The sequence below is a fragment of the Xyrauchen texanus genome, chromosome 12, assembly GCF_025860055.1.
Source record: "Xyrauchen texanus isolate HMW12.3.18 chromosome 12, RBS_HiC_50CHRs, whole genome shotgun sequence".
NCBI classification, from domain to species: domain Eukaryota; kingdom Metazoa; phylum Chordata; class Actinopteri; order Cypriniformes; family Catostomidae; genus Xyrauchen; species Xyrauchen texanus.
Window position 1 is genome coordinate 44,960,570 of NC_068287.1, and position 27,018 is coordinate 44,987,587.

At 38.0% G+C, this 27,018-nt stretch overlaps 1 long non-coding RNA gene across 1 annotated transcript in view; it reads right to left on the reverse strand.

Annotated features, from left to right (window-relative positions):
• Nucleotides 1-9,531: 9,531 nt before the first annotated feature.
• Nucleotides 9,532-27,018, reverse strand: part of LOC127653219 (uncharacterized) — a 66,520-nt gene continuing 49,033 nt past the window's right edge. The window contains exons 2-3 of the long non-coding RNA XR_007971781.1: nucleotides 9,691-9,807; nucleotides 9,532-9,605 (exon numbers count right to left, since the gene is read on the reverse strand). This is a non-coding gene — a long non-coding RNA (uncharacterized LOC127653219). The remainder of the gene's footprint in view (nucleotides 9,606-9,690; nucleotides 9,808-27,018) is intronic.

Here is a 27,018-nt window from a genome sequence, read left to right on the forward strand (position 1 = left end):
TAAACGATTCTGCAGAACCATGAGTCTTAGTCCTCTCAGCTCCTCCTTGATGCCTTCCATCATAATATTTGTCGTGTCAATGAAAGAAATCAGTTCATACCTGGTTACCTGTACCTCTTCCATTACTGATGCAACACCTATTCCAGTCACAAAACAAGCCAGCAATTTCTCAGCTATGTTCCAGATGTGATGATTTCTTGGCACTGGGCTGTCTTGCACAATGTTAAGCAGTCCCCTTTTCTTTGGTTTCATAACTTCATGTGGTTGGTGCTGTATGACAATTGCTCCTCCATGCAGTTGAACTAGAGGACATGTTCCTGTCCAGTTTATAGGCAGAGACACATAGATTACATACCCACACTGCCAGTATACATTTTCTAGTACTCCTGTGCCCTCTTCATCTGGTACATGCACAGTTGCACAAGCAGCCTTACATGCATCACGTATGGCTTTGTGTGATTTCAAGTATTCGAAAGCCATTACAGCTTGTGTCGAACTCCCAACGGCAATAGTAGGGTCAAATAAGCATCTATAACAACGTCGTTGTGTGATAGGATTACTGTCGTTCTCTTTGTAGATTACGCTGCATTTACTCTTTGGTGTTTCCCCTAAAGCATAAGTTCCTGAAACTCTGCTGTAACATGTGAGATTAGTTGGTATGTTCCGAACAATTGCTGCCTTGCCAAACACTCTTTTTGTCACCTTCATTGTTGTCCATTCCTTGTTGTTTAAAAAGAGGATAGTATTCTCGTTATATAAAGCTGCTGCCACAGCCAATGTAGCCATGAAGGTTGATGTGTTGTGATCTTGGTGCGGCCACAGGTCCGCTCCAGCGGTACTGTGCGCGAACTGTGTGCACACGTAGCAGTTCGGAAACCCACTTTTCTTTGCTGTATGGTTGGTTAGTCTCCACCACAGGTTCGTAGCATATGGATGAGGAGGGCTGGTCCATCCAGGACTCAGATAAGCTTGCTAAAAAATCGTCTGCTGTTTCTCGTGCTCGTCTCGGTCACAAAGTATGGTTAACTGAAGCAGTACCATTCATCATCATCATCCTCACAGGATCAGGATCAATGCCTTTTTTTGGAGTGAGCAGTAAAACAATCAATAATGACAGAACAACCAGTACGCGTCGTAGCTCTCAGACCGCAGTGTCCAAGAAGTCTCATAGGATGCCATGGTCGTCGGTGTAGCTCCATATTGCTCCCAGTGGCCTTAATTGATCTGGGTCATTCAAGTCCAGCCCGTGTCACTGCGTGTTCAGCTCACAATACACTGGCTGTGTGTGCCTGTCTTTCCCAGAAATAACGACTTTAATTCCCCCAAAGAAAGTATGAATAACAATGGAAAGTTACCACAGGCCTCGATGTGAACTTTGTTTTATCTTATCACAAGTAGCGATAGGGTAAAAATGTTGTCCATCTCCAAACTTTCCCATAAGAAAGTTATGGGAACTTTCTTATGGGAAATGTTGTCCATCTCCGTTGTTATTCATACTGTAATCATCTGCTGGTCAGATGGAGTCAGAAACAATGACTCTGTGAGACAGAGAGAGGGACAGACGTTTAGTGAGACAGTGAATAGGGATGTGAACGGCATAGTCAGACTTGACACTATCTCTCACACTGTAGAATGGGGAGGCCTAAAAAGGCACCACACCTGTAAGATCAGATCTATGTTCACAGGCTGGAGGGATTGATTCTATGATAAAGACGCTGCAGAAAGCTGATATTTTGAATAGAAACACAGAATATTCCTCAGAGATATGGTCCCAACTTGCCATAGATTTAATTAATGAAGACACACAGAAAAATCGCCATTGGTTATGGGTCGTCTGGAATCATAACCGCAGAGGCCTGAGAGAACAAGTACATCTGGCTGCAGAACATCACACCAATGGGACTGAAGAAATCCAACCCGCAGATCAAGGTAAAATAATTAAATCACAATACTAAAATAAATAAGAAGCTTTTACAGTGTGCTTATTTATTTCAATATTTTGTATTATTTGTTTAAGATAACAAAAGTATTAAAAGTTTTTATTACTGGTACTATTTTCACAAGATGTACATTTTCCAAACTCTTAGTGCTAATATCACAACAGATCATCAAAAGTGCATTTTTTTCAAACATTTCATCATGTTTTCAATTGTGTAAGTACAATTCACAAAATCACAAAGTATCCTTTTCACAACACAAAATAAATGTTTCATCTACATGAATGTTTCATTCACAGTCACTGTCTTTCAGAAAGCTCTTACTATCAAACTTTTGATTTGCATCTCTTCTTGTTTAGTTTACTACATTTGTCTATTATTTAATCCAAATGATCTTAATGGTTAATCAATGAATCATTTGGTACACCTATGCATTTCTATAGATATTGATTCAATACACAGTTTCTATAGAACTTGTTTGCAATTTTTCGATATGGATAACCAAATGAATTATTTTTACATAAGTGATTTATAGATATTAACCACCACAATGTTCAAAGTGTGTGCACAAGCATGTGTGTGTGTGTGTGTGTGTGACAGAGAGAGAGAGAGAGAGAGAGAGAGAGAGAGAGAGAGAGAGAGAGAGAGATACAGATAAATTTGTCATTTGTGCAAACACTGTAAAGCAGAATAGAGTGTAAGGGAGAGGAAACACTCAATGAAAACATCAGATTGATCAGAGATGCATCAGTGGAAGGGAGACAGATGGAATAAAATGCATTTTACATTACAGTATATATGCCATGTGATACTGTAAAAATGGTAGTTACATTATTGTAACTCAACCTTCATCTGTAAAGGTCCACTACTGTATAGATTTGGTCAAAGAGTGAAATCATTCACTGTATTACCATCAAACTCTGTTAGCACAGAACCTCATGGCTGTACTTCATCACACCTTTTGATAACACACTGGATAATATTACAAACATTATGGATTCAATTACTTCTAATGTGGCAACTGTAGCCTGTATTACTGTATTGTAATTAATTCAGCAACAATGGTGATTTGAAACATGTATCTTGCATTGTTTGCTGTTGAATGAAGTGATTGTTAAAAGTACTACATTGAAAGAAGATCATACTGTTTCGGGGATTAAACCAAACGTCCTCATGACATATTACAATAATCTTGTGTTTGAAACAATGATTATGTGGACTGAAAAGTGTATAACTGTAAGGAAAGCATGAGATCAGGTTCTGAAAGAATGACTAGCTGTTACAAGTGTGATCAGTTTGGATATTTGTACTAAGAGTTTTGAAAATGTTCACCTTGTGAAAATAGTACCCAAGCGAATAAAAAACTGTAATTAAATATAGAAATGAAAGATGACAAATAACAAGGTTCTGTTTGGTCCTAATAGGGATACACTGAAATTTGTCCGAAAGAGAAAAAAGTCCAAAAATATAAACTGCAACTATGACGCCCCACTTATTTTAATATAGGGATATTTTCTGTTTAATTTTTGTGTTACTTTAAATAAAAGTGTGGTTATTTTATATTATTGCCTTTTTTTTTAATTGAGATTCAGTAAAATTATTGCTTTTAATTTAAAAGTATAATAATAATAATAATAATAATAATAATAATACTAATACAATTCTAAAAAATAATTGAAAATAAGAAATTAATAACTATATATACTGTATATATATATTTGTTTTTTTGGTTGTTTGTTTTTTAAGGACCAACATTTTTATTTCTGTGCATATATTTATTCATTCCTAATATTTTCTTTATTCATAATAAATAAAATATTTTTTCAGTCATTTTCCATTTATAAATGAAATGATTGGTAAAATTTGCACATAACAAAACATTTATTGTATTGGAAAAATGTATTAATTGATTAAAGTGATCTACCACAGATACAGAAGTGGCAGATGTGGAAACCCAGTTTGACACAGAGATTTTGAAAAGAGAGACAGACTTCGACTCACAACCTATTTACCAAGAGCCAGATACTGACTCGGAGGGTCTAAAGAGTACACCTGAGCCCACAAAGGTACAGGAAGGAGAGCCTGGAGTAAATGTTCAGAGACAATGTCCAGAGGTACCAAAACAATTTGTTATCTCTATGAAAAGAAAAATGTGGAATGGGATCAAGCCACGAATATGGTCCTCAAAATTAAGACCACCTTGGACAGACCATGTGTATGACAGCTTTAAAGAACAAATCCATGTTGTACTCTCTCATTTAAATATCAACATGCCAAGACTCCTGGAGCAGAAAAAAACTTCCATATTTACATATAAAGGCAGTCTGCACATTTTCAACTTGCCCAGCCAAATACACTTTCACAATGCAAAATAATCCTGCTGCACTGGGAAAATGTGATGTGAAAATGTTAGTCCAACAAACTGGAGATATACACCACAAACTTTCAGAGAAAAAGGCTAGGCCAGCAACCAAACTAAAAAGAGGGAAAATAGCAAAGGCCCTAACGCATGGACCCAGTCAGTGTTTTTACAGCGCACTACAATCAACACCAAACGAGCAGCTCCTGGCTGGGAACATGACGGAATCTCTCAATAAAAAAGTGTTGAAAGTTATAGGCTCAGAAACGAGGAAAAAGGAGTCCATTCACTCCAATGTCATGATGGAAATATACTTAATGCAGACATTGCTCAAGGAATGAGACACAAAATACTTCAAGGTACCAGGCTACGTACAGCTTTTCAGTATGAATCCGTTCATTGTTCATTCGTACACCGAGCTTGGCATCAGCATTCTTGTGCATCATTTGCGAAGTAAGTCTCCTGTGTCCCTCTATCTTGATGCCACTGGAGGAGTTGTGTCAAAAATACCGGAACAGCCGATGCGTGTGCTGTACTATGCACTCGTTCTTCCAGGGAACGCTAGAGATGCTCCACCTCTTCCCATCTGTGAAATGCTCTCCAACAATCACTCAATACCACCAATCACATTCTGGCTCATGCAATTTACATTGCATTTGTCAAAATACACACAAATAAATGTTCACCAGGTCGAGACTGATTACAGCTGGGCTTTAATACAAAGTGTAATGCTTGCTTTCAACAAAGAGCACATCAGCTCTTACCTCGACAGAGCATACAAGTTCTGCATTGGGAAAACATCATGGGATGAAATGAAGTCATATACTGTCTTGCACATTTGCTCTGCACACATTTTGAAAGCTGTCAGACAGGCAATCTCTAGGCAAACAGATGACAAAGGACTGAGAGACTTTGCCACGTATGCTTTCGCAAGACTCCAAAATGCCAACAACATGACTGAATCAAGAATTGTGTTCCGTGCATTTTGTGGCCTGCTCACAACCCCACAAAACACAAACCTTGTCAAAGAAAGTCTGTGTGTTTTGGAGAGTGTCATTTCAAGATCCAAAGAGGATACACTGGAAGAAACTTCCCAATCTGAAGACTGGGAAATGTGTGAAAGTGAAGAGAGAAGACATGCAATGACCATCATTGGCAGATCACCATTCACTGCTTTCTTCCAGCAGATCATGAAAGAGCTGAAGGAAGAAGAGGAAGGTGATGAGACATGTTTGGCCAAAGAGGACAACCCATACTTTTGTCCGGGCATCCTCACTGTCCTCTTTGATACCTACCTTGCCATTTTTCCTCTTTGGAGTGGCTTGCTGTTGGGAGACCTGACTACCGGTAGGTATGAATCTTGTGAACAGGATTTGGTGACAACATTGACACTAACAAAAACAAGAGATACCAATTGTCACATAGAAAAGTGGTTTGGAATTGTCAAACATTCCATAATGCATAAAGAACAAAATGTCAAACCAGGAATCTTCATAAGAAAAATGCATCAGTCTCTGCAAACAAGACATACAGAGCACATCATTCTGCATAACCTTCCTCAAAAGCTGTTGCTCCAGCCTGAGCCACCTCTGAACCTTGATCAGTGTCAAGAAACTTGGATGAAGAAGAAGGAAGAACGTTTCCCAAACACGAAATCCAAATTCTTTTCTGTTCCTCAGAGAATGCCTGTTCCACCAAAAAAGAAAAGAAGGATCCACAAAGATAAGCCAAAAAGCCACAAACAGTCAAGTCCTGAGCCAATGCAGCTTCCTGCAGAGGCACTCCCTGTAGAGGAAGAGGTAATTAAGTTAGTACAACAAATGAAACTATTTATTGCATATATTCAGCTAACTTATTATTGACTATATGAAGTGTGTAACATTCACAGATTGACATGTTATGGACAAAACCGCACAATGAACTGGTTGTAGCCATTGTGAAATCTGACGATCAGAATCTGGAGTTCCTGTTACATCACGAGGAGTTCCTAACACTGAAGCCGCATGACTGGTTATTTGGAGAGGTACACATATCATAACAAAAATATCTAGTAAATACAAAATTGTACTATATATACATTTATAAACTATAAAAAATGTTGTACCTAAGAAAAAGTAAATGCCAGATACTAAATGTTTTTTTCTCAGTGTACGCACTAATTTAAATAAATTTAATAATTGCAATGATTTATCTTTTTTTTTCCCAGACGATCCTATTTAAGAGCTGTACTTAATGCAAAGGGTGCAAATATCTACCAGCTAAGCCATTACACCACATGTGCCATTTTAAATGGCCCAGAAGACCAGGTCATACGACAAGGTTTGAAAAAAGTGAGTGCAACTACCTATGATTCTGCATTTTTATATGTACATGTATTTTACAGTACACAAATACGTTTATTTACATTTCTGATATATAGGTCAACTTTGAGCAATATGATGGGGTCATCTCTGTTGTAAATATCAGACACATGCACTGGAGGTTTGTGGTAAGTAAAAATATATTATAAGTAAAAAATACAATTATTGTGTTGTATGACTATTACATATAAACATTGATACACCCATACATAAATGTTTGACCTTTTCACAGAAATTTAAAGGAATGACTAATACTTATTTTTTTTTTTATATTTAGTGTCTACATGCTACAACTAACACCATTTTCATACTTGACCCTCAACGTGGTAGTGATGAAATGAAACTTGCCACACAAGCATGCAACAAATTTGTGTATGTTATGTTGTTTAAAAAATCTGTAACCTTTTTCGATCTACAACACTAATATTGGAATATTAGCATATGGATGTTGCTGAAGACCACCACAACCCCACACACTGTATTTTTCCTACAACAGGGAATATTTCAGGAAGAGAGGAAACCAGAATGGAAGAAAAGACTGGGTGGACACTATGTGGAAGCCTGGGACAATACACCATTCATTCCAGGATGATGCTTTCAGCTGTGGTGTCTTTGTGATGCAGGTAAATGGAGGGAAAACTACTTTACATAAACACTGTTCTCACATTTTCCCATATGAGACTAGTAATGTTCTCCGCTCTCCTTCTAGATGGCCAAGCAGGTGGTGGAGCACTTTCCAAAAATTCCTGAGAGCATCAACATAATACCCAGCAAAGAGGAGATGTGCCACATCAGGAAAAATGTTGCCAAAACAATTTTGCAGGCATCAGGTATTGGCAAACTATTTTGAAAGAACAGTTTATTTCCAGAGACAGAGTGATGGAGTATAATTATCTACATTATCATAATTGCAGTGTCGAGAGATGAGTATTGCTCTGTATGTGGACAAAAAGACACTAAGGACCAAACAGAGGAACTCTGCACCTGGGTATTCTTTATGTCATTATTGCCTATTTGTTGAAAGTGAAAAGAAATTGAAGAGAAAATGAGTTTTCACAAATACATTTCATAATTACAACAGTTTCTGAATAAATCTAACAATGTCCTATTTTTCTTCCAGGTTCAATGTGAATTATGCCAGAGGTGGTTTCATGTCCAGTGCCTCGAAATTAATCTGCCACCAAAAGAGGAACCATGGATTTGTGGTTTGTGTTTGTAAGCTATTCAGTTAGAGGAGCTCATGCTAAAAGTGCATTTAAATTGTAAAAAATATGTATGTATTTGATGAAGCAGAAAAAATACATACGTATATATATTTTCTTGCTTATGTTTTATCAATTTTGCTTATGCTTTATCATTTAATCATTTGTATATTAAATATCATTTAACCAAATCTAATCACTCATATTGTAAGAAACATTACTATTAGGTTGATGTGTTTACCATTATTATCATTTGAAATGTATGCTTGCTGCTTTTCTTTTATTCATTTGTATGCCTCAAATGTAGCTGACTGATTTAGAAGTCTGTAAGTGTCCATAGACAGACCACAAATGCTTGAATGTCTCAGAATAAAGTGACAAATGAATGTTCTCTTAGCTAAACCTCTTGCAGAAGGGACATGTTGTGCAGTTCTGTATTGTGTATTGTATTAAGATGAACATAAAATAAACAACTTTCTGACTGACACTTTTAGGGTACCAGACAATGTGTGTATGCCTCACCCCACTTGTCCTGGCAAATTATCTCCGCCCCATAATTCCCTTTATAAAACAGACAATATAATTTTCCTTCAATGACTTAATATCAACAAAATATCTCAACATTGCTGATTCCAGATTCATTTCTAAGTTAGCAAGCACTGTTACTGCATTCAGATATCAGATACAGACATTAAAGAATACATGAAAAGAACATTTCAGTAATTACACTGGTAACTTCTATAACAAAGTAAAATCTCACAAGCCTAGAGAAGTCATTCAACTCATGTGATATTTAGAAAGAAAAATATTGATGAATACCTTGATAAGTCACTTATTACATTTACATTGAAGCAGCAGTTTATTCCAAAATCCACACCCAAAATAAACATCATGTTTGCTGTCATGTTTTCTGAGTACTTGTCAATAATCTGATGGATTCAGTACCACGGACAGTAATATTTCTGCAGGACTGTAAACATCAATCAATGTACATGAATTGTGTTATTGTTATTGTTCCATGTTAAACACAGATGTCATACAACAGGAAAACATAAAATAGAGTTTAGCCATTCTTTTTATTCAACACCTGGAGAACACTGTTACACACTCTTTATCACAGATAAAAACAGAAAAACAGAGGTGAATAAAACAGCAAGACATGGGCTGTAGTATGTTCTGTAGAGTCCAGACAAGATGATCCAACTTGCTTTGTAGCAGTCGTCTCGATGCTTTTCAAAACCTTTTGAAATAAATCATATGTCATTATTAAAACCACCACACTTACACAGTTCTTTTTCATTTTTTTTTTCTCAAATAAATAAATAAATATAAACAGTTGTAAAATGAAGCAATTAACTATGTTCAGGAGATTAAACATGATTTTCCTTTCTACAGTCTGGATTGTTACCAAATTACAGTTCATGTACAGATTCATTCATTATTATTTCATAAACACCTTTTTAAACACCATCATTATAATGCAGATTTTGTTGCTAAAGGACATTCTATAGCATCAGAACACATAATGTGAGAGGCTACATCTGCAGTTGGCTAAAATGTAGTTATCTGTTTGCACACGATGAAAAACAATATGAACTTTTTAGACGGTCCCTATCTTGGTTACGACACACATTGAATATTCATCTCTAAAGTACATGCTTAAAAACATACTTGCCCATTTTGATCGATTGTAAAAAATGTTGTAGTTCACAACCTTTGTTGTCAATATCATGTAGCTGCTTCGAATCTGAAAAAAAAAAAAAATAGCTTTATTGACTATTTAATTGAAAAGGTTCTTTAACGCGAATGTGCGAATATAAAACCAACTTTACCTAAGTCTGAAGTACAGGAGATTGTTGCAGTTGATGAGGAGATGCCAGGCCCAAGCAGGGCGCCTGAGTTCTCAAAAAGTTTGGAAAATGGTTCTGAGTTTCCTACAGATAAAACAGCTGAAATAGAAGGAAAAGTTGTTGCTGAGGAGGAAAAAATCAGAAATATGTTGGGAGCTGAAAAAGAGCTTTGTGAGTCTGATGATGACAGCAACAGTGAGGTTGAAGCTATGAATATTGTGAAGGTGATACAAGGAATGGAGAGTCCTGAGATGGAAGACAAAGAGGTTTTTCTCAAGACTCCCCAAAAAAGGAAACTGTTGAGATCTCACAATGTCAAACAAGCTAAACGACTAGATGATAATTGTGACATCCAGACTGGAAAAAATAGTGAGAATGAAACTGAGATGTCTGAATGCAGCATTAGCGCTAGTTTACCCCTAAGTGGTTTCTCTAGCAGAGAATATACTGTTGAGGAAATACAAAACTTTCTAGATGTGACAAAAAATATGAGGGGAGTAAAAATAGCGGAATATTTCCCTGACATAAAACAGTTCATTGAGAAAGTAAAAGTTTTCAGAAGCAAAAACGAGTTCACTGAGCAAGATGTTTTCCGGTTAAAGAAAATCCTCACAAAGTTAAATGGATAACATAAGATATCCTTTTTGGCTTTATTGCTTTGGTTGCTCTTTTCTTCTCCTTTTAATGGAGGAAATAAATCTCGCCTCTTTAAATGTTAACGGAGCAAGAGATTATAGGGAGAGCGCAAATATACGAGATTTTGAGGTGTAAAACTATTGATGTGTTATTTGTACAAGAAACACACAGTGATGTCTTAAATGCTGCAGATTGGGCTAAGGAGTTCGATGGCTTAGTGTTTTTAAGTCATTCCACTTCTCTAAGTGGCGGAGTCGGAGTTTTGTTTTCTAGGATTTTCACTCCTTATTCTTACACTATTGAAGAAGTAATAAAAGGAAGGCTCTTGAAAGTAAAAGCTTTTTTTGAAAATAGCACTTTTATTTTTATCTGTGTATATGCTCCAACTGTGGCTTTAGAGAGAATAAATTTTTTAAATACTTTGGGTAATGTTTTAAATGATTGCAATGCTGATGAGTTTTTATTTGTGGGAGGGGATTTTAACTGTACTGAAAATGGCATTGACAGAAATCATGTTGAACCTCACATGCAATCAAGAAAAACATTAATTCATTTAATGAAATCCCACAGTATTATTGATATATGGAGGAATTTCCATGGCACGCAGAGGCAATACACTTGGGTTCATGCTTTTAATAACCAGCTATCAATGGCAAGGCTTGATAGATTTTATGGTTTTAAGCATCAACTAAGTATGTTCAGGGAATGCTCAATAGTTCCAGTAAGTTTCTCAGACCATAGTTTGGTCAAATGTATTGTGGCAAAAAAACCATGTTAAATCTAAAAGTGCATATTGGCATTTTAACAATAATTTATTGGGTGATGCTTGTTTTAGAGATATTTTAAAGAGTTTTGGAAAAACGCCAAAGCTTCGAAATCGTCTTTCTTGTCATTGCAGCAGTGGTGGGATTTTACAAAGGTTCAAATAAAACAGTTGTGTCAACAATACACTCGCAACGCTACAAGAGACATAAATAAGTCAATGAGGGTTTTAGAAGAAGATTTAATGAGGTTGCAAGGGCTTGCAGAGTCCACAAAAGATGTCACTTTTTTGGAGTGCATCAAAAAGAAGAATTATTTTTTAAATGATATTTTGGGTTTGACAACGCAAGGTGCAATAACTAGATCCCGGTTTCAGAGTGCTAATTTAATGGATGCTCCCTCAAAATTCTTTTTTAATCTGGAAAAGAAGAATGGGCAGAAAAAGTTCATTCACAGTCTGAAGTCTGAAACTGGTGTCTTATTGTCAAATCCTATAGAGATCAGAAAAAGCGCTGTCAAATTTTATAAAGACTTGTATAAAAATGAAATTTTAGAGTTAAATGATGAAAGTTTTTTTTTTTTTTTTTTATTTGCCACAAGTTACTGAAAATGCCAATAAAGAGATTGGTAGAGCTTTGAGTTTAGGAGAATTTGAGGTTGCACTTAAAAGAATGGAGAGTGGGAAAGTACCGGGCATTGACGGGATCTCAATAGATTTTTACAAATCTTTTTGGTTCGAGTTGGGTCCAGAATTGGTAGCAGTTTTTAATGAGAGTTTGGAAAAAGGACAACTGCCACAAAGCTGCCGGAGAGCAATCATTACTCTGCTACCAAAAAAAGGGGATCTAAATGATATAAAAAACTGGAGGCCTGTAAGTCTTTTGTGTAATGATTATAAAATTCTCTCCAAAGCCCTAGCAATTAGACTAGGGGAAGTGCTTGAGTCCATAGTTCACCCTGATCAGTCGTATTGTGTGCCAGGTAGGAAAATTTTTGATAATGTTTCATTTATTAGAGACATTTTAGACTGTGGAAAACTCTTTGATCTTGATTTTGGAATGATTTCAATTGATCAAGAAAAAGCTTTCGACAGAGTTGAACATATCTATTTATGGAGTGTTTTAGAAGCTTTTGGTTTTAATTCAGATTTTATCTCTATGTTAAAAGTTATGTATTGTGGCGTTGAGAGTGTATTGAAGATCAATGGTGATTTATGCTCTCCATTTAGGGTGAATAGGGGTGTGAGACAGGGTTGTGCACTCTCAGGCATGCTGTATACCCTTGCCATAGAACCTTTGTTGAACAAGCTAAGAGCTAATGTACATGGACTGTGTATTCCCAACTGTGCTAATACTTTTAAAATTTCAGCATATGCTGACGATGTCATTGTTTTAATCAGTGATTGTAATGATATCAGTGTGATGTTGAAGATTTTAAATGATTTTAAGTCTCTGTCTTCTGCAAAGGTGAATTGGGGAAAAAGTGAAGCCATTTTAGTTGGAAAATGGTCAGAGTTTGAGCCAAGGCTTCCTGATGGATTGAATTGGACCAGGAATGGTTTCAAATATTTAGGAGTTTTTCTGGGTGATGATAATTATGTGAAAAAGAATTTTGAAGGTGTCATTGAAAAAGTCAAAGGGCGACTAGATAAGTGGAAGTTTCTGCTCCCTAAAATGTCCTATAAAGGACGTATCCTGATAATTAATAATCTGGTCGCCTCTGCAATTTGGCCTGTATAGACCCCCCAGTTGAAGTTTTAATAAAAATCCAGTCCATTTTAATTGACTTTTTCTGGGACAGAATGCATTGGATACCAAAAAGTGTGCTGTACTTGTCTAAAGACGAAGGGGGACTTGGACTAATACACCTGCAGAGCAGGACAGCTGCCTTTCGCCTGCAGTTTGTACAAAGACTCTTAAAGTACTCCGATGATTCAAGTTGGACTGGTGCTGCCTGTGCAATCCTTCGGAATATTGATGGACTAGGACTGGATAAAGTCTTATTCTGGTCGGATCCTCAGAGACTTAAACTGCGTGATTCTCCAATTGTCTACCGTAACCTTTTCAAAGTATGGTCTCTATTTCAAATAAGCAGAGAAAACAACTCATCCTCCTTGTTTTGGCTACTACAGGAGCCTTTGGTCATTGGCTCACGACTGGATTTAACGCGTGAGATGCCTTTTGCCATTCCTGAAAGGACTTTGTGTAATGCTAAGGTGGTACAAATTGAACACTTGCATCAAATAACGGGCCCTGCTTTTAAAAATGTGACTGCCATCGCTGAGTGTCTCGGTATTAAATCACACCGAACTGTTACTAGAGCAGTTGAGAAATGGAGATCAGCCCTCACTGGAGAGGAAACAGAACTATTGGATTTATACTCTAAGGGATCTATTCATCCTGAATGTAAAGATCCTTTTCCCAATTTGAGTCTGTCCCCAGGTTAGGGGAGTGCAGTGGTGTACTGTTAGAGTGTGAAGAGTTCATAGTTGTGGGTCCAAACTCTGCACTGGGTAAGGACATGTACAAATGTTGTGTGAAGGCTTTTAACAAAACATTTTTAAATAACAAATGTGACACTCCATGGCGTAAGGTTCTTAATCTTGATGTTAATGAAAAACCTGAATGGAGAGTATTATATAAATCACCATTGGTCAAGAAAATTGGAGATTTACAGTGGAGATTGTTACATGGTGCCATTGCTGTTAATGCTTTTATTTCTTTGATTAACGATGATGTTACTGAAGCTTGTCCCTTTTGTTCACAAAAAGAGACGATTTTTCATGCGTTTTTGCACTGTGACCGGTTACAACCTCTTTTTAATATCCTGGATATGTTTTTTATTTCTTTTAATGTAATTTTTTCAATGAAAGTGTTTATTTGTGGTGTTAAATATGTTAAAAAACACAGTCAGAAGTCTCTTTTGTTAAATTTCCTGCTGGGTCAAGCTAAAATGGCAATATATACTACAAGGAAAGAGAAGGTGCAACAGAAGGTTTTTAGTAGTATAGAAGCTGTTTTTATTAAATTAGTCAAATCAAGAGTTTTAATGACTATCATTACTACAGATTAATGCACGATCTTTCAACTTTTGAAGCAAATTGGTGTTTAAACGGGGTCATTTGTGAAATTGTTGAAGAAAAGTTATATTTTCCTTTTTAAGTAACATGTTTTTGGTGTTTTTTTTTGTTGTTTTTTGGAATTGTTCAGTATTGTATTTATTTATCTTGTTTGGTTTGTGATATGTGAATATTTTGTAATAAAAAGGGTATTTAAAAATCAAAAAAATCAAATCTCTCTCTCTCCCTCTAGCCCCCCCCTCTCTCTCTCTCTCTCTCTCTCTCTCTCTCTGTGCGCATGTGCTGAGTGAGTGGGCGGAGCGCTGAGTGTGAGCTGAGTGTTTGACGTGTGTGTCAGATACGAGTGATCTATTTTTCTATCTTTTTGTATTGTTTGTTTCTTTTGGAGATTTAATTTTAGGGATTGTTTTTTATTTTTTCGGGGGGTAAGGAGGTGTTTAATTGTCCTAGGGCGTCAGCTCCCGGTTTTTTGTACTGGGAGCATGGCTGGCCCAGGTAGCGGGAAGTTTGATTTTTTGACGCGCCGTCATGGTGCGAAAATAGACTCAGCGGTTAGTATAGAAGACTGTAGCCTGGCTGTAGGAGAAGTGATTGGGCCTGAGAACATTCTGTCTGCGTCTCGAATGAACAGCGCTATTGTTGTGTTTGTGAAGACAATTGAATTAGCGAACCAGTTGGTAGAAATTGGAGTAGTGCTTAATGGTATTTTTACCCAAGTGCTTCCTCTTTCTACTCCTTCTAAAAAAGTGACTCTTTCTAATGTGCCGCCTTTTATTTCAAACGAAATGTTGACCAGAATGCTTTCTCGTTATGGTAAATTGGTTTCTCCCATAAAAATGATTCCAATTGGGTGCAAGTCACCACTTTTGAAGCATATTGTGTCATTTAGGCGTTATGTCTATATGGTTCTTCAAGACAACCTGGACGAATTAGATCTGTCTCTAAATTTTCGTCATGACGACTTTAACTATGTCATTTTCGCCACAACAAATACTATGAAATGTTTCGGTTGTGGTGAAACAGGTCATCTTATCCGCGCTTGTCCAGTCAAATTGAATGTGACTAATAAGAATCCTCTACCAGTTGAGGTGAGGAAAATAACGTTGTTCGTGACGAGGAAATGCAGAATGATGCCGCTGTATTACCTATTGATGCTGAGGTGCCTGGAACAAGTATGGCTCAAAATTCAGTAACGTTAGCAGCAACAAACACTGAAAGAGCAAAAGAAGTTGTGCTGGTAGATAAGACTACTGAAGGGGAGAGTGAAGGTGCCGCTGAGGCGGAGGAGGAGGAAGTATCCGCGGTGAGCGGTCAGGTGAACGAGTCGCAGAACAGTGACAGCTCTGCCGCTGCATTTGAGCAATTTTTAGCCGGTATAGAGGGGGATCGCTGTTCTGTGATTGATTTTGAAGATTGTGCCTTTAAAGCGCCTCAAAAGAGCAGACTAAAACAACGTCATGATGTCGGTAAACAGGCGAAAAGAATAGATGATTGTAGTATGAGTCAGAGTCAGACTGATACAGAGGATGAGAGCCATTCTTCTGAATGTAGCGTTAGTGTATTATGTAGTTTACCTCAGAGTGGATTCCCCAGCCGGTCTTACAGTGCAGAAGACATAAAGTCTTTTCTTAAAGTGACAAAAAATGGGAGAAAAGTTCGTGTTGATGAATATTTCCCCGACGTGTTACAGTTTATTGAAAAAGTAAAGGCTTTCAGGAGTGATGGAGGTTTCACTAATCAGGAAGTGTATCGTCTGAAGAAAATTCTTGTTAAACTGAATGTACAACCTGGACTAAATGTTAGTAAAGATAATGTGTAAATATAATCTTTCACTGTGTGTTCTCTTTTGGCTGTATCTGCTATGGTTATTTCTCTTCACATTTATGGGAGAATTTTGTGTTTCTTCTCTAAATATAAATGGGGCAAGGGATATAAGGAAAAGATTTCATTTATTTGAGATAATAAAACAGAAAAAAATTGATGTTTTGTTTGCTCAAGAAACGCATACTGATGTATTCAATTCTTCTGATTGGGCAAGAGAATTTGATGGTTTATCTGTTCTAAGTCATTTGACCACAATTAGTGGTGGAGTTGCCATTTTATTCTCTAAGAACTTTATTCCCTGTTCTTATCAGGTAGATGAAATTATAAAAGGTAGACTTTTAAAAGTTATAGCTTCCTATGAAAATCGTTCTTTTGTTTTTATTTGTGTGTATGTCCCAAATAATGCATTAGAAAGAATGATTTTTCTAGATACACTGAGTGATGTTTTATGTCATTGCAATTCTGATGATTTATTATTTTTAGGAGGGGATTTTAATTGCACTGAGCACATTTTAGATCGAAATCATGTTGAACCACATATGCTTTCACAAAAGCGGCTCATTCAGCTATTGAAATCACATGAGATTGTTGATGTTTGGAGAAATTTTCATGGTAATCAGAGGCAATATACATGGGCTCATGCGTATGATAACTTAATTTCTTTAGCAAGATTAGATAGGTTTTATGGTTTCAAACACCAGCTTAGTTTTTTCAGAAGCTGTTCAATTGTTCCAGTAAGCTTTTCTGATCATAGCTTAATACAGTGTGTTGTGTCTTTGAGCTCCATTAAACCAAAAAGTGTTTACTGGCATTTTAATAATAATTTATTATGTGACAACCATTTTAAGGATATTTTTAAAGAATTTTGGAATATTATTAGAACTACAAAATCCTCTTTTAAGTCCTTACAGCAGTGGTGGGACATTGCAAAAGTACAGATTAAGCAGTTGTGCCAGCAATATACTTGCAACTTCACGAGAGACATAACCTGTTCAATGAAAATTTTAGAGAAAGAATTATTAGAACTTCAAGAGATTGCTGATAGTACAGGAAATTTGACCCATTTTGGAAATATTCATAAAAAGAAAAATTCTTTAGCTGATCTTCTAGACACAGTCACACAAGGAGCTCTGGTCAGATCACGTTTTCAGAGTGTAGAATTGATGGATGCACCCTCAAAATTTTTCTTTAATTTGGAGAAAAAAACGGGCAGAGAAGGTTTATTCATGCCTTACGCTCAGAAGCTGGAGCCTTGTTGTCAGACCCTTCTGACATTCGAAGAAGAGCAATTCGTTTTTATGAAGAACTGTACAAAAGTGAACTCACACATGAACAAACTGATGGTAATGTTTTTCTTAATAATTTACCTCAGTTATCCGATGAAGCTAATGCTGGACTCAGCAAAGCTTTAACTCTGGAGGAGTTGGGAAGAGCTCTCCAAAGTATGGAGTGTGGCAAAGCGCCTGGAGTCGATGGACTGCCAGTGGACTTTTACAAGGCCTTCTGGCCTGAGGTGGGACCGGATCTGCTAGAGGTGCTTGGGGAAAGTTTAGCCAATGGGCGGCTACCCATAAGTTGCCGTAGAGCGGTTCTCACTCTGTTGCCTAAGAAGGGAGATCTGAATGATATTAAAAATTGGAGACCCGTGAGTTTGCTGTGCAGTGACTATAAATTGCTCTCCAAGGTTCTGGCTAAAAGATTGGGCGAAGTTTTGGAACAAGTAATCCATCCTGACCAGACCTATTGTGTACCTGGTAGACAAATTTCTGATAACATTTCTTTTATTAGGGATGTATTAGATTATGGTAAGAGTCTCAACTTAGATTTTGGTCTGGTGTCAATAGATCAAGAAAAGGCCTTTGATCGAGTTGAGCATGATTATTTATGGAATGTTTTAGCTGCATTTGGTTTTAATCCTGAATTTGTTTCTATGTTAAAGGTTTTGTACTGTGAAGTTGAAAGTATATTGAAAGTTAATGGTGACTTATGCGCCCCTTTCAAAGTTTTTAGAGGTGTTCGACAAGGGTGTGCCTTGTCTGGTATGCTCTATGCTTTGTCAATAGAGCCTCTTTTAAACAAGTTAAGAACAGATTTGCATGGAGTGTATATTACCAATTGTCCAAATGTATTTAATCTATCAGCATATGCTGATGATGTTGTTATTTTAATTAATTGTCAGAGAGATGTGGATTTGTTGCTTAAAATATTAAAAGAGTTTAAAATGTGTTCTTCTGCTAAGGTAAACTGGTCTAAAAGTGAAGCCATACTGGTTGGGAACTGGTTAAGTGGAGAACCAAACCTCCCAGATGGTTTAACCTGGACTAAAGTAGGTTTTAAATATCTTGGAGTGTTTTTGGGAAGTGAAATGACTGTACAAAAAAAAACCTTGAAGGGGTTGTTGAAAAAGTAAAAGGTCGCCTCGACAAATGGAAGTATTTACTTCCCAAAATGTCTTATAGAGGGCGTACATTGATTATTAATAACCTGGTAGCATCTTCTCTCTGGCATCGCTTAATTTGTGTTGATCCTCCACTAGGTCTTTTGTTAAAAATTCAGTCAATTTTAATAGATTTTTTTGGGGACAAGCTGCACTGGGTTCCAAAAGCTGTTCTGTATTTGCCCAAGGAAGAGGGAGGGCATGGACTTATACATTTACAGAGCAGAATAGCAGCTTTCCGACTCCAATTTGCACAGAGACTTTTAACTGGACCAGTGGACTCAAGCTGGAAATCAATAGCTTTCGCAATTCTGCAGAATTTTGAAGGATTAGGCCTGGACAAGTCTTTGTTCTGGTTGAACCCTAAAAAGATGGACTTGTCCAAGTTACCCAGTTTTTATCGTAATTTTTTTAAAGTTTGGACTTTGTTTATAGTGCAAAAACTGGATAATGCAGGTTCCTTATACTGGACGTTACAAGAACCTTTGATTCATGGTTCACGCTTGGACATATCAAGTAAAGGATCTTTTCCAGCACTTGAAGGAATTTTACTCCGTTCTGGTGTAATATCTCTTGGACATCTAGTACGGCTAGCGGGAACAGACTTTATGAATGTTGATCTGGTAGCTGAACATCTGGGCGTTCGATCAACACGTGTAGTAGCTAAACTCCTTGAAAAGTGGAGGTCTGCTCTTACCACGGAAGAGTGTAAACTGCTGGAGGACTATTCTGAGGGATCCATCATTCCGAACTGCAGGGATAATTTTCCTAATCTGCTGTTATCACCTAATTTAGAAGAGTGCAAAGGTGTTTTTTTGTATTCTGAAAATGTGTCACTATTGGGTTTAGAGCCGGCTTCTGGAAAAGCCTTTATTTAGACAATAAAGTGGATACACCCTGGCGTACCATCCTACAGATGGGAGATGGCACAAACCCAGAATGGAGAGCTCTGTACAAGTCACCATTAACTAAGAAAATAAGCGATTTACAGTGGAGAATACTACATGGGGCAGTTGCAGTTAATGCTTTTATTTCAGTTTTAAACCCTGGTGTTAGTCATGGTTGTCCTTTTTGTTTGCAGAGAGAGACTGTGTTCCATGCATTTATAGCAATAGCAATAGCAATAGCAACTTTATTTATATAGCACATTTAAAAAACAACACAAGTTGACCAAAGTGCTTTACATTGTAACACATAACACAGAAGGTGAAAAAATCAAATCTTAAAAATAAGCATCACATAGGCAGCAACACGTTTAATAAAAAATGATCACTGATTAAAAGCTATTGAAAACAGATGTGTTTTAAGTTGTCTTTTAAAATCCTGCACAGTAGCGGCATCTCTAATATGTTTAGGCAAACTATTCCAAAGTTTAGGCGCTGCTACAGCAAAGGCACGATCACCTTTTTTATTTCGATGTGTCCTAGGTATTTTGAGTAGCTTCTGAGTCGCTGATCTCAAACTTCGTCCAGTCTGATATTCAGTTAAAAGATCTGACAGATAGGCCGGTGCGAGTCCATGCAGAGATTTGTACACCAGTAACAAAAGTTTAAAATCAATCCTATAGTAGACCGGAAGCCAGTGCAAGGAGATCAGGGTAGGAGTAATGTGTTCACGTTTTTTAATCCCCATTAAAAGTCTAGCAGCTGAATTTTGAACTTTTTGTAAACGAGAAATAGATGACTGACTAATTCCCGTATATAACGCATTACAATAATCAAGTCTGGATGTTATCAAAGCGTGGATCGCGGTTTCAAGGCCTTTAAACGTCAAGCATGATTTCATCTTTGCTAGATTGCGTAAGTGAAAGAAACTTGACTTTACAACAGAATTGATCTGTTTGTCTAGTTTTAAAGAGCTGTCAATATTTACACCTAGATTTCGAATACATGTTTTAACATGAGGTGACAAAAGGCCAAAGTCTATTTCTGCTGTACCCCTGGCTCCACTAGAACTGCAAACAATAATCTCAGTCTTGGTTTCATTTAGATGTAAAAAATTCAAAGTCAACCATGTTTTAAGATCTAAAAGACAGGCCATAAGGGGTTCTAAACCATTTTCATGTGACAGTGGCAGATACACTTGTACGTCATCAGCGTAGCAGTGAAACTTAATGTTATGTTTCCTGAAAATATTTCCCAACGGAATCATATAGAGAGAAAATAAAATAGGAGCAAGAATGGAGCCTTGCGGCACACCACACATGATCGGTGCTGATCTAGAAGAACATGTCCCGATCTTCACTACCATACTTCTACCAGTCAGATAGGATTTAAACCACTCCAGGACCTTCCCCTGAACCCCCACATACTCCTCCAAACGTGAGATCATCACTGAGTGATCAATTGTGTCAAAAGCCGCGGTTAAATCTAATAAAACTAACACAGCAGACTTTCCAGCATCAACAGTCATCAACAAATCATTAAAAATTTTTACAAGGGTTGTCTCAGTTGAGTGGTGTTTCTTGAAACCAGACTGGTAGACTTCACCGATCTTGTGTTCTTCTACAAAGTTATTTAATTGATAAAAAACAATTTTTTCTAAAATTTTGGATAAAAATGAAAGATGAGATACCGGTCTGAAGTTAGCCAGGACAGTCGGGTCCAGATTTGGTTTCTTTAGTAAAGGCTGCACACATGCCTGTTTCAACATGTTTGGAAATATCCCAGTATCTAAACTTTTATTTATGATTTGCAAGGTACCAGGCCCAATCACCTCAATAGTTTCTTTAAAAAACCATGGAGGGACCATATCTCCATCGGAGCCTGTGGGTTTTAATTTACTTACCACCTTTTGTAACCACTGAAATGTAGCCAATTCAAATTGATCAAAAACTGCAATATGCCGAACAGGACTTAATTGTTTATAAGTCATCGGTGAGAAATCCAGTCTAATTGCAATGTTATGCAATGTTTTAGATCTAATGTTTATTGTATTACAGAATTTATTTGTTTGTTTTGGTGAAACATTTTCTGTTAGAGTTTTTATTTGTGGTTTTAAATATGTCCGGAGACACAGGTTTCGGTGTCAACTTTTGAACTTTTTGCTAGGCCAAGCTAAAATGGCAATTTATAGTACCAGAAAACATAAAATTGAACGAGACACAAGCTATAATTTAGAGGCAGTGTTTTTCAATTCAGTGAAATCTAGAATTTTAATTGATTTTCGATACTTTAAAGCCATGAAGGATCTTGTTTCTTTCGATCAGATCTGGTGTAATAAGGGGGCTTTGTGTGAGATTATTGATGACAACCTATATTTTTCACCCCTTTTAAGATAATTTTGCCTTGTCTGTCCTGATTTATTTAACAATGTGTTAATTGACTGGACAATGTTTTAAATTTTGTACAATACATATGTTTTCTTTTTTTTTTCTTTTTCCCCTCGGTAGTTATTTAAAAAAACAAACAAAAAAAAAGTTTGTTCACCTTTTTAAGACGCCGATATGGCGTCTGTTCCCAGTCAAGGAACGCAAGGCCTGTCAGCTCGAACGGGTGCAGGTGTGTACCAGAGCCTGGGGTGACAGTGGAGGAACTGCTCCTAGTCGTTGGAGAGCAGGTAGGGTTTGAGAATATCATCTCGGCTTCGCGTATGAACAAGGCTGTGGTTGTGTCCTTAAAAACGGAAATGCTGATCAAGAAACTGACAGTGAGCAGAGAATGGGTAAAAGGTACTTTTGTTACAGTAACCCCGCTTTCTGCCCGGGCGACAAAAATCATAATCTCAAACATCCCGACGTTTATCTCTAATGATGTGATTATTAAGGAATTGCAGAGATTCGGGAAAATTGCAAGCCCTGTAAAATGTATTTCATTGGGCTGTAAAAACACTGCTCTAAAACATGTGCTTTCCTTCAGAAGGCAGGTGTATATGTTTCTGAGTTCGCCGGAACGTAATTTAGAGGTGTCTTTTCGTGTAAACCATGGAGAGAATTCATACATGGTTTATGCAAGCGCGGAGAACTGGAAGTGTTTTGAGTGCGGAGAAATTGGGCATAAACGTGGCGTATGCCCGAAAAAAAACCAACTGCAAAACGATAGACAGGGGAATGAGGAGAAAGATGGAGGGGTAACAGAAGAGGTGAACGAGCAGAATGAGGTGATTGAGAATAATGTTAATAATGAGAATGTGCAACCTGGATGCAGTGCTGCTCCAGATAGAACTGAGAATGAAACTACTGATGTAATTGATGAAAATGAGAAACAGAGTGGTGTTGAAAATGTACGTGAGGTCAATGATGAAGCACAGGCAGGAGGCTCAGAGGAAGAAATGGATGAGGAATTGGATAACTTGTCTCAGAGTACTGATGACGGAATGAAAGACAGTGAGGAGTGGTTAGAAAAAATGGATGAAAGAGACTTGTATACTGTTGACTCCTATCTTGATGCAACCAAAGGAAAAGCAGGAGTAGAAATAGAGGATTTTTTCCCTGATAGTGAAAAATGTGTTGCTTCTGTGATGAAGGCTAGGAAAGTGAGCAGTAATGAGGAACTCTCACAGCAAAAGAGGTATCGCCTTAAAACACATATAACCTCGATAAGACAAGGTAAAAAGAAAGGAAAGGGAGGACTAATGAGGGGAAAGACATAAGAAATCATGTGGTTAAACAAAGCTCGCGTCTACCTTTCCTGCTTTCTTTTTCTCCTTATTTTCCTCATGAAGGGCATGCGGGTGGGATCCCTAAATGTGAATGGAATGAGGGATGGGAGGAAAAATAATGTATTATCGGAATTAATTCTTATAAAAAATGTAAGTGTTGTTTTTTTACAAGAAACTCATAGTGACCAAAGTAATGAAGTTGACTGGGATTTATGGTGGAAAGGCGAGAAAGCTCTTAGTCATGGTACTAGTTTAAGTGCTGGAGTGGCAGTGTTGTTTTCCCCTGTGATAAAAGCAAAAATAATCTCTAAAAAAGAGTTACAACCAGGAAGATGTTTTATTGTAAGGGCTGAAATAAGTAATCTGCATCTTCTGTTTGTTAATATTTACGCAACAAATATAGGAGCAGATGGAGTACAGCTCTTTAAAAAATTAGAACTCTTTCTAAAACAGCAGCAAGATGATGATTTTATTATTATGGGTGGTGATTGGAATTGTACCTTAAATTTGACTCTAGACAGAAATGGGAAGGAACAGCATGCACAATCATCTTTCTGGTTAGACAGTATAATTGAAAGTTTGCATTTCTCAGATGTGTGGAGGGAATACAACCCTACAACACGTCAGTACACATGGGTGAAAGTCACTAATAGTAGAGTTTTTGCTGTACGGTTAGATAGAATTTATGTATCACAAAATGTGAGAAATAGAATTCTAAAAACTGCTATAATACTGTTATGATGGAGTAACGAGGCAGACGAGGAGTTACGGATCCAAACGCAGTTAAGGCTTTATTAAATAAACAAAAGGTAAACACAAAAGAACAACCCACAATGGGGAAATAAAACATAAAACAGTTAACTAAACACTAAGGAAGCAAACAGAGAACTTGGGCAGGGAACACATACCGAGTTAACACCAAACAACTGTAAACTTTAAATTTGCTAGTTCGTTATTTTATTTTATTTCACTAGTTGATTATTTGGGGAAAAAGGAACAGATGTCAAACAACAATAATTTATTTAAGAAAATGTTTTTATACATTTTTATTTGTCTTATACAAAGTTTTATATATATTGGTGTAGAGGTTATTTTGTGCTCCTGCCTCTTTAAGGCAGAGCGCACTGGGAAAAAAAAGGAAAAAAAAGAGGTGAAGTGAGTTGGCGGCTGTTCATGCTGTTATGCCGATGCTTCTGATTAAAGAAGAAACGTGAATTATCACCATTGTAACCCGTGTTTCATTTATGTTACCCACGATGAAGAGACTGGAGTAATCGCCGACGCGGCATCAAGAAATAAGGGTTACAGACTGGTGGCAGCGGTTTCAAGTTCAAGAGTTTCTGGAAGTTTCACGGCAGTAGCATTTAACTACGACGGCGCATTTCTAATGCACCGCGAGCGTAGTGGTGAGTGAACTTTGAAGTGACATTTGGTCTGTTTAAGGGACTATTTCATCACTCGCTCCGTTCGAAGTTTAACAGCACCTAATGGACGCGAAAATGTCTATTGATTCTCGCTGCGCTTCCCGCGACGCCTCGTCTCTCAACGGGAGCGATGATGACGAATTGGACAGTACGACTCACCATTCGTCTAATCATACAACAAAGGTGCTGCACTTCAAAGTCGATCTTCCACCATGTTTCCATGGGGACGGTAAGGATAAAGACAGTTTTTCCTTATGGAAAGCCCGATTAGAGCTTGCTGTAAAGGCTTGTGCTGATGCACAGAGACAGGATTTGGCCGCCATTTTGCCTACGCGGTTGAGTGGAGATGCTTTAGCTTACTGGCTCTCCCTGTCTCCTGATATACAACAAGACTATGAACAGTGTGTTGCTGCATTAAATGACGTTTTTGGCCGGAAGCAATTTTTGCTGCATTTTCAGACTTTTGTGAATGCCAGACCGCGTATGCCCAAAGAGCCTTTGGAAGTATTTGCAGCTGAGATTACAAGTCTGGTTTTGGAAGCATTTCCAAATTATGGTGAGTCCGCCATTACTATGGAAAGATTTAGACGGTTCATAGCCGGTCTTGACCCTGTTCTCCAGGCAAAATGTCATGAGCATGGCGCTACTAGCCTAGAGGAAGCATTAGCTATTGCTTGTAAATGGGAACGAGCACAGGAAGTTCTCAGGCTAGCACCCCTTTCCCATCTCAGTCAAAAGACCAGCCTGACGCTAACTTCATCACCAACTTCACCCAGTGGTGAATCGCTTTCTGCTATGGTATCCACAAAGACTGCATCATCTGACATTTCATCAGAAATCATGACTGCCGTAAAGCAACTAACTGCTGATGTTAAGACTCTCAGGATGGAAGTCGGTCAATTAAAACAACAGCAGGAGCCCAGTTTAAGACATGCTTCCTCCAGACAGAGAGGCTACTCACCTGAACGTGGTAGAGATAAAAATCGTTACTCTCCGCTCTCATCTCCAAGGAGATACCAATCGTCACCTGCATCATCTCCATATCGTCAAGAGGAACCTTACTCCTCCATCCACCGAGACGGTGACAGACATCGAGGCTATAGAGAACGCCACGTCAGCCCGTCTTCACATCACCGTGATCGTCACATCAGCCCGTCGCCGCATTATAGAGAACGCCACATCAGCCCATCTTCACATCACCGTGATCGTCACATCAGCCTGTCGCCGCATTATAGAGAACGCCACGTCAGCCCGTCTCCACATCACCGTGATCGTTACGTCAGCCTTTCACCACATCATCGAGATCGTCACGCCAGCCTGCCTCCACATCATCGAGATCGTCACGCCAGCCTGCCTTCTCATCGTCATAGCCAACATGTCGGCCCGACTCTACATCATCGTGATTATTTCAGACCGACAACTGATGATCGCTTGCATCACGCCTCTCATCATCAGGATCGTCATGTGACCGAATTGCCCTCCAACAAGTTTTCTGGTGAGAGATATGGCCCACGATCTTCTAGGGACCATCTACCCTCGTCTGGTGATCATCATGTCAGTTTCGGCGATGAGGATGTTGAACAGCAGGGAAACGTCTGGTAGCAGGTACTATGGGCCAAGTATCTGCTGAGTCTATGAGTGGGCCCAAACAAACTGAACTGGTAACTTCTGTCACTCCCACACCTTATGTTTTTGCTATCATTGAGAACATTGCTGTACAAGCATTTGTAGACACAGGCTCAGAAATATCTTTGATCAGTGAAACACTGAGAATGTCGATACCCTCTCTCATGAAAAAGCCTATTCAGAAATCCTTTCTGCTGGCAAAATCAGTGACTGGTGACTATCTTGACACTCTTGGTATGTTGCCTATTACTATTAGGCTGGGTGAGGAAGTGTTCTCCCATAATGTCCAGGTGGTTAGAAATGCTACACAGCCTGTTATCCTTGGTTGGGATTTTCTTAGCAAACATCACGCTGAAATTGACCTCAGGGAGAATCATTTAAAATTGTGGAACTGGACTGTTCCTTTCTTGTGTTCACAGCATATAGTCCCTCTTAGGAGTAGTGCTGTGACTTTAGAGCCCATTTTGATCCCAGCCAGGTCACAGATGAACGTTTTGGCAAAAATTCAGCCCAATATTGGGGAAAAAGAGTTCACATGCAATTATGTTGGAATTTTAGACCCTGAAATTCAGACAGTACCAGGTCTTTTTGTAGCACGCATCGTAACCTCTGTAAGAGCAGGCGTGACTTGTGTTCGAGCTATGAATCCGACTAGTGAGGATTTTCATGTTCCCTGTGGCACGAGGCTAGGTGATTTCCATTCTTTAGTCTCTCAACCAGGTGAAGAATACACAATGTTGGAACCCACAGTAGCTCAAATACAGACTCAAATTGAGCCCTGCCCAAAACCCAAGGTAGACCTCGGTCAAGCTGCATTGGACAGAGAACAACAGACTCAGCTAGAGACCATAATTTTCAAATATGCAGACATCTTCAGTGCAAATGATTATGAATATGGTCGTACAGATTTGGTCAAGCATACC